The sequence below is a fragment of the Scylla paramamosain genome, chromosome 3, assembly GCF_035594125.1.
Source record: "Scylla paramamosain isolate STU-SP2022 chromosome 3, ASM3559412v1, whole genome shotgun sequence".
NCBI lineage: Eukaryota > Metazoa > Arthropoda > Malacostraca > Decapoda > Portunidae > Scylla > Scylla paramamosain.
In genome coordinates this window covers 10,241,283-10,250,726 of record NC_087153.1, presented here as the reverse complement: position 1 = coordinate 10,250,726, position 9,444 = coordinate 10,241,283, and positions in this window count along the sequence as shown.

Sequence of the window (9,444 nt, the reverse complement as noted above, 5' to 3'; positions counted from 1 at the left end):
TGATATTGCTTGCCGCGCCCCGCCGCCAAGCTGAGGCTAGGTATGGAGCAGAAGATATGCGAAATTTCCATTTAAATTGTATGATCTAACATTTCCTATATTTTTTTTTTATTAACATATCGTCATTTTCCGTCAAATAGCGCATTATGCTTTTTTTTTGTACTTGTTAAAGTTGTACGTCATTGCATTCTTTATAATGGAAACACACACACACACACACACACACACACACACACACACACACACACACACACACACACACACACACACACACACACACACACACACACACACACACACACACACACACACACACACACACACACACACACACACACACACACACACACACACACACACACACACACACACACACACACACACACACACACACACACACACACACACACACACACACACACACACATATATATATATATATATATATATATATATATATATATATATATATATATATATATATATATATATATATATATATATATATATATATATATATATATATATATATATATATATATATATATATATATATATATATATATATATATATGTTACAGTCAATACCTGAATCCAGACAATTTGTAAAGTGTAAAGTTATTTTTTCAGGCAATTTGTGAATTGCCTAACCTAACCTAACCTAACCTAACCTAACCTAACCTAACCTAACCTAACCTAACCTAACCTAACCTAACCTAACCAGGCAGTTCACAAATTGCCTGAAAAAATAAGTCACTTTACAAATTGTCTGGATTCAGGTATTGACTGTAACATATATATATATATATATATATATATATATATATATATATATATATATATATATATATATATATATATATATATATATATATATGTGTGTGTGTGTGTGTGTGTGTGTGTGTGTGTGTTATGTAAGATAATAAACTAGCTCAGTTTACGAGCACTACAGTAGTCGTGTACCTCAACGTATTGCAGCCTGACACAAGATGGCAGCAGCTCCACACTTAGCGTTACATCAGTGTTCGGGGTTTAGCAGGTCATATTTCAGTATCTCTTAGTGCTTGTCTTGATTTCGTGGGTTAGATTAAAAAATAGTATAAAAAGGATGGCCTTGGCCACGCCTCTGCCTAAATAAGAAGTGCTAGCGGGACCTCGTCCAAGGAAACGTCTGCTCTCACTGTATATTTGGTGTAATGGGACTAAGTGACAGGCACTCACCTGCCTTAGGAGAGTGCTCCGTGGGGGGAAATAATGAAAGATGCACGGGAACGGTGAAAATACCACGCCCTCTCTGAGATTGTGTAAACTGACAAGTTGTATGTACCTGCAGAAACCCTAATGTTCTGGCCGAGCCCTCCACGCCACCCTCCTGCCCCTCCAGACACGCTTCCACTAAGGTACTTCCTGCATTCCACTTATATATAAGTTTAGCCAAATACACACATGTAACGCATCCAGTAAAAGAAGCACAATCTATGTGTTGGCCTTGCTCCCGGCACATTCACCGCCAGGTCCTCACGCCGAGAACAGCGCATCCTTGAGTCGTCTTTAAAAATCAGCTGAGTGGGCGACTTCCGTGTCAGGATGTTTGACGTGTAGCAGACACAAAAAAGTAGTACGAAGTTTTTTTTTTTTTTTTGTCATCGTCGTTGTCTCTTATTCATCGTCGTGGTCCTATTCACCATTGTCATTTTATTTGTCATCGTCGTCGTCGTCGTCGTCGTCGTCTTGTTCATGGTAATCGTTACCGTAAGTCACACTAGTAAACACGCAGTGGTCATGCACTTCACGGCTCAAGCATAATGACCTTGGAATACATCGTGACATATCTTCATTATCTCTACACACCAAATGTCCTCCGCATCTACACTATTGTCACGTTGCCTTCGCTTCCATAATCCTCGCATTGAAGCGTATATTTTTAATCAAGTATTGTTTATATTCAGGAGTTTGGTCAATAATTCCACCTCTATTAGTAATGGTGTCTCTTTCCGGTCTGGTAAATTTATCTTTATTTATCTCTCGCTTGGTCTTAAGATTGCCTGAAGATTTTCCTATTTGAGTCAGTGAACATTCTGTAATTTCTGTGAGGTTTCCGCCATGAAATAATAATGCATGTAAGTCTTGGACAGTGTAATAATTTTCCATTTATATTCATAGAGTCTCGAAGATTAACTCATAGAAGAAAAAATAACACCAAGATATCCATTGAATATTTTCGGCAATATCCTATTTCCCTGCCCATCTCTCTCCTCGAAGTTGAACATGTAATACGATCACTCCTGAATTACTTGCGCAAACTTGGGAGGAATTAAATTAAGGTTTTAAGAAGAATTACAAACACGCTAATGGCCAGAATAACAAGGCAGATAATACGTCGAGTCACGAGCAAATCTTTGGAGCCTTACAGAAAACCACAAAGATCTGAAGTCTGAGGGTGAGTCACGAAGATCAAGAAACGAAAGGCCTTACTCAACTTCCTCCTTATGTTTTGTGGACAGAAATACCTGGCGTGACTCTCTCTCTCTCTCTCTCTCTCTCTCTCTCTCTCTCTCTCTCTCTCTCTCTCTCTCTCTCTCTCTCTCTCTCTCTCCTCCCGCGGTCCTCCCATGGCTGCGCGCCGCGAGGTGGGTGACCAGCAAAGCAACCTGTTTCTCTTTTTCCCTCTCCCTCTCTCATACCGACGAGTTTCACTTAAATGAGTCACCCAAGGCTTCCCGGTTCTCCCGCACTCACGTTCACGGGGCTAGGAGAGAGAGAGAGAGAGAGAGAGAGAGAGAGAGAGAGAGAGAGAGAGAGAGAGAGAGAGAGGGTGGTGGGAGAAGAAGGGGGAGGGAGAATATGACAGGAAAAACTGGCTTGACAAGGAAAGTTTCACTAGTACGTCCTTGTTTCAACGGTGAGAGAGAGAGAGAGAGAGAGAGAGAGAGAGAGAGAGAGAGAGAGAGAGAGAGAGAGAGAGAGAGAGAGAGAGAGAGAGAATGGAATCGTGTTGTTTGTACGTGTGTGTGTGTGTGTGTGTGTGTGTGTGTGTGTGTGTGTGTGTGTGTGTGTGTTGGTTGGTCCGTCCACATTTCAGCACCGTTACTTGCAGACGTCAATGGAGCTAACCGTCACATCCAGCATCGCCAGCCAGCTCTGTACACGTAAAACACGGGGAGCGTCCAGACCAGCTGACTGAAAAAGTACCGTAATACTTGAAACTTTCCGTGCAGCGTGTATTGGGCGTATTGGCAGTCCATGTACTTGCTGGAGATGGTGTTAGTATCAGTCTATAATCATCATCGTCATCATCAGTACGGTCCAGCCCGATCCGTCGTCTTGGCCCTCCCTCCCACCCTTCCTCCCTCACCCACTCGCAGGATTATATAACGTCCGGGATTCAGGATGACGGAACGGTTCTTTGCAAGTGGCGCAATTGAGGTCCGTGACGCAGCCCTCCGTCAGGCCACGAACTGGATGGGGCTGCTATTCTATGCAAATGCTGAGTGACTGGAGACCTTCATTCAAGCAGGTGCAGAGAGGGAAAGACAGGAGAGGAGAGGCCGGTATAAGGAGTTGTGTGACGCATGCGTAGTCTTGAAGGCTTGGTCGTAGTACGTTGCAAGTCAAAATAAAGTAATGCCAGAGAAAACAGGCAGGAAGTATATTCAAGTACTGGATATAACATGTAGGGGGATTTTTTTTTTCTTTTAGTTTCGCGAATCATAATTCATTTCAAAATAAAGTAAACGGTACAAAAGAAGACAGGTAGTAAGTACAGTCATATATTAGGAAACATGTAGTGGGACTTTTTTTCTTTTAATTTAGACAAACATAACTCACAAGGGCAAGAAATGAATGAGTGAAGGACTATCCTCAAACGTTTTAGCGCCTTGTCTTCACTACTTCTAAGATTACTGGAAGTTACTGAAGGGTTTTAAGAGCGTTTTTCCAGATTCCAGTGAGAGTTTAACAAGGATTCTGCACTACCAATTTGGAAAAAAACGCATGAGAAGCCGACGCGTCATCTCTGCAGCCTATGAAATTAATCCTGGTGAGAGAACAAAGTGTTTCTGAATACAGGCTAAGATTCGTCCTCGAGCAAGGTGGAAAATAGGATGAGCAGTTGCCAGGAAGGCGAAACAGATGACTGCTTTCTTATCGACGCCCCACAGTTACCTAGGCCATCTTCCTCTGCCTCCCTGACCCGACCTTCCCGGAGCAAGGCACGAGCAGCGGGGTGAAGGGCGCGGACTGGAGCGCTGACAAAAAGTACTTGCTTGATCTCTCCTGAGCATGGGAAAGGGAAAGAGAAACGCTTGGGAGAGCTGCAAGAGAACATCTTATAGGTGTATTATTGATATAAATCTTTGAATATTTCTTTCATTTATTTTTTTTTTTTCCTATCAAGGTTGCTTTTCATTTTAAATTCTTATAACTGTTTGTTTGAGAATATGGTGTTTTGCTACCACTGTAACGTTAATAAATAATTCTGTTGTTCTTTTGTATATTTGTCAAATTATTTGTTTATTTTTTACTTCACTTTTTAATTTTTGTTTGTTTATTCTTTTAATTTATTTTTTGTATTAAGGTTTCTAAACAAAGACACAAAAAATACACATATAAGAAAGGAGCACTCAATGTGCTCCTTTGGAAACGATATTTATAGAAAATTCGAAAAGATAATAAAAAAGTTTGTCGATTTAGGTTAACTCGCAATGCAATACTCCTTTCTTTATGTATCGTATATTTTTTACTTCCTTCGCTTATCTTGTGCCATAGTCGGTTTCTTCTTTATACCTCTTACCTCCCATCCTCCTCCAGCCAACCGTTTTCTCTGTGTTATATGCAATCTTGTATCCATTTATCCATCCGATAGCCGCTTTCCGCTCTCTTGTTCCTCCTCTTCCTTCACCAGGACTCCAACTACTTAATATTATCTCTCCTCCTATCCATTCTCTGCCCATCTTTCTATTCCATCTGCGTTCCCTCTTAGTTCCCCACTTGAAGGTAAAAGAAAGAAAGAAGGATGGAAGTCAAGAAAGAAAGGAAGGAAGGAAAGAAAGAAGAGGGAAAAGAAGGGAAGGAAAGAATGAATGAAAGAAAGAAATAAGAAAGGAAGGAAAAAATGAATGAAAGGAGAGAAGGGAGGGAGTGAAGGAGGGAAGAAGAAGCGAAGAAAGGAAGTAAGGAAGGAGGAATAAATAACGAACGAAAAGAAAAGCGTACGTTCCCATTCAGCACCTGCTAAATTATTTATCTCACCTGCCACTCTGTTACAGTAACTTCCTTTTCTTTTCCATTCCCTTTCTGTTTACCCTCCATTCCCAGTTATTTTCTCCCTGTCAGTTACTTCCGTCAGTCAGTCAGTCACTATTTATGTCATGTTTTTTTTTTTCTTATTTCTGCGTGCATTGTTCCTCCCCTCCACTGGCTAACTTTTTTTTTCTTCTGTATCTGTCTGTCTGTCTGTCTGTCTGTCTGCTTCCTAGAGTCAGTCACTTTTCCCGTCAACTCAACCAGTTCTTCGTCAAACCGTTCACTATGTTACTATTTATACTTGCATAACTTGTCTGTTTTGCACCTTTCTCACCTTCTTTTGTTTTTGCCTGTAATATCAATCTACACACACACACACACACACACACACACACACACACACACACACACACACACACACACACACACACACACACACACACACACACACACACACACACACACACACACACACTGAAAAGGTAGATATGGAACATTTGTGTCAACAAGGAAGCCCAATGTTGATTAAGAGGACATAACAGGAAACGTACGTAATCAGAGAAGAGAAATTATATGCAGAAGATCAGTGGAGTGCATTACCAGGGGAAGTGGGTGGTGTGCAAATAATACATATAAATCTACAGGAAAAAATGTGATGGTTTGGTATTAAATTCTTACTTACAGGGAGGAAGCAGTCACGCAGGTAGAGGTTGGAGGACAGCTAGGTAACAGTGACCATTGGGAAGTTAGGTACAATTTAAAATGGAAAGAAACTTTTAGAAGCAAAAACACTAGTAAAATAACTGACTTCAGGAGAGCAGATTTTGAGGAATTAAAAAAGGTACCTCCAAGGAGTTGACTGGCAACGGATCCAGGGTGAGGTCAGGTCCGGGACGGAGTTGAGAGAGATAAGCAGGATGAGAGAGATGAGGTGAGGTGTGAGGGTGTAGGAAAAGAGGAGGGAAGATGTGTCTGGAAGGGGCGGAGGAGAGAGGGGGGGGGGGAGATAGGTGTGAGTATGTTGGAGGGTTAAGTCATGCTGAAATGGGAGAGGTGAGGTCGAGGAGAGTAGATGAGGGGAGTGGAGAGGAAGAGGATGGAAGGGGCCGGGATGAGGGGATTAGGTGAAGTAAATGTAGATGAGTTGTATAAATATTTCGTAGATAAATTGCATACAGGTCAGTTAGCAAACATCCCGTATAGAGCAATAAGATCACAGAAAAATTACCCTAAATGGATGACTGCTAGGTTAAAACACTAAATATGGCGGAAAAGAAGTATATATAAGAGATTAAGGGCAGGTGAAGAAGTTTTAAGGCTACAATATAATGAATTAGAACAGTCAGGAGGTTAACCAGGAAAGCTAAGGGCAATTATGAATTAAAGATAGCCAACCAGGCGAAGACCCCAAGGTATACAGGACGAAGAATAAGGATAATATAGGTCCATTAAATGCAGCAGATGGGGAGCTGGTTAGTTCTGGGAAGGAGATTAGTCAAATTCTGAATGAGTATTTTTTAACCATCTTCACCCAGGAAAACATGCAGGATATGCCAAATAGTGAACAGATGTTTAGAGCAGATGAGAATGAGAAGCTGACATATTTCCATAACTAAGGAGATAGTGGAACAGGAGATAGGCTTAAAAAGTTCAAGACACGAGGACCAGATGACATATATCCCAGAGTCCTTAAGGAATGCAAAGAGGTTATTAGTGAGCCGTTAGTTTCTGTCTTTAGGAAATCACTTGACTCAGGTGAGGTGCCAGTAATGTGAAGACAGGCTAATGTAGTACCCATCTTTAAGAAAGGAGATAAAACTTTAGCGTCTAATTATAGACCTGTCAGCTTAACTTCAGTTGTGGGTAAAATACTGGAGTCAATAATAGCGAGGAACATTAGGGAGCATTTAGACAAACATAACTTGATAAATCAGTCACAGCATGGCTTCACGAAGGGGAAGTCTTGCCTGACGAACTTGTTAAGTTTTTACAGTAAAGTGTACGAGACAGTAGATAGTGGAGATAGTTATGACATCTTACATCTGGACTTTAGTAAAGCATTTGACAAGGTACCCCATCAAAAGCTCCTGAGAAAGGTTAGGGCACACTGGATAGATGGGAAGGTGTTAGGTTGGATAAGGTCATGGCTAAGCGACAGACGACAGAGTTGTAATAAACGGCTCTAATTCTAAGTGGGGTCATGTAATCAGTGGAGTGCCACAGGGATCAGTATTAGAGCCATTGTTGTTTTTAATATATATCAATGACTTGGATAGTGGAATTAGTAATGATAGTAAATTTGCGGATGACACAAAAAATAGGTAGATTAATCAGGTCAGAATCGGATGCCATCGCCTTGCAGGCAGATTTAGATAGGATAAATGAATGGACGGACAGATGGCAAATGCAGTTTAATACCAACAAATGCAAAGTACTTAGCGTAGGTAGAAGAAACCCCACACAGTAGGTACACAATAAACAACGAAAATCTTGTAGGTACAGGGTACGATAAAGATTTAGGAGTTATAGTTAGCTCTGAACTCCGTCTAGGAAAACAATGCATAGAGGCCAGAAACAGGGCAAATAGGGTATTAAGTTTAATTTTTTGGGAATGTTAAAAGTAGAAGGCCCGAAGTAGTATTAAAGTTATATTTGGCGCTGATCAGACCTCACCTAGACTACGCTGTGCAGTTCTGGTCCCCACATTACAGGAAAGATATAGGTCTATTAAAATCAGTTTAGAGGAGAATGACTAAAATGATACAGGGGATGAGAAGTATTCCTTACAAGGCGAAATTCAAGCTGTTAAATTTACTTTCTTTATAGAGACGTAGGTTAATAGGAGACCTGATAGAAGTCTTTAAGTGGTTCAAAGATTATAACAAGGGAGATGTAAGCAAAATTCTTAGGATCAGCAATCAGGATAGAACAAGAAATAGCGGGTTCAAGCTTGAAAATTTTAGGTTCAAGAAAGAGATAGGAAGAAATTGGTTCTCAGATACAGTGGTAGATGAGTGGAACGGACTCAGTAATCATGTTGTTAGTGCTAAGACATTAGGGAGCTTTAAGAGAAGATTAGACGGGTTTATGGATGGGGATGATAGGTGGAAATAGATAGTATATTTCATACATGGACTGCCACGTGTAAGCCTGGTCGCTTCTTGCAGCTTCCCTTATTTCTTATGTTATGTTCTTATGTTCTAAAAGACGAGACATTACGAGCTTCAGTCAAACCTGTGAAAATACAAATGAATAAACACACACACACACACACACACACACACACACACACACACACACACACACACACACACACACACACACGTACGCGCGCGCGCGCGCAATTAGATAAATGTTTATTTATTGACTACTAAGGTTGTAGATGTACATAATAAATGCAGGAGACGTTGTGGTCCTTCGGAATTATGAAAACAGTATTACATTGTGGCCACCAAACAATATGCCAACTCGATACCATGATAGGTAAAACATAGCAAAAGTCCAAAAGAAAAGAATGTGTGCATATCCAAAAGATTAAAAATAATGCTAACACAAATATAAATAAGCACGTAGCATCAATGATGAAACGAATAGAAGTATTAGAAGTAAAAATACAAACGCCAATGAAAGCAAGCATAATAAAGGGAGGCATTTAAAACCATAACAAAAACAAAGCATTCACAAAAGTACAATCCAATAAGCACACCCACCCACCCCACCTACCCACCCACACACACACACACACACACACACACACACACACACACACACACACACACACATTATCGCATGAAATAAACAAATGAAACATGATGGTAAAATAATAAAGGTAAAAACATGGAAGATTCAGAGAGAGAGAGAGAGAGAGAGAGAGAGAGAGAGAACGTTATTCTGATAGCTCCGTTCCTCACACACACTGGTAACATTGTGCAGGGCCTGAGGGCAGCAGGTGCAGTGTGTGCCCAGCCTGGTGACGGACCGCAGCTGCCCCGCCACCCGTTGCAGTGCGCCTGGCTCCCCAGCATACTGGGAGGGCTGCTATATTTACTACGTGATGTGACAAATGGACAGATGTGTGGCCGTGAGCGAGAAGGGAATGCTGTTTGTTTCTTTGATCTGTTTATTTTGGGGTGTTGTTAATTTATCCTGTTTATTCTTGAAATTATGCATTTTGTTTCTCCTTGTTCTTAATTGCTCTTG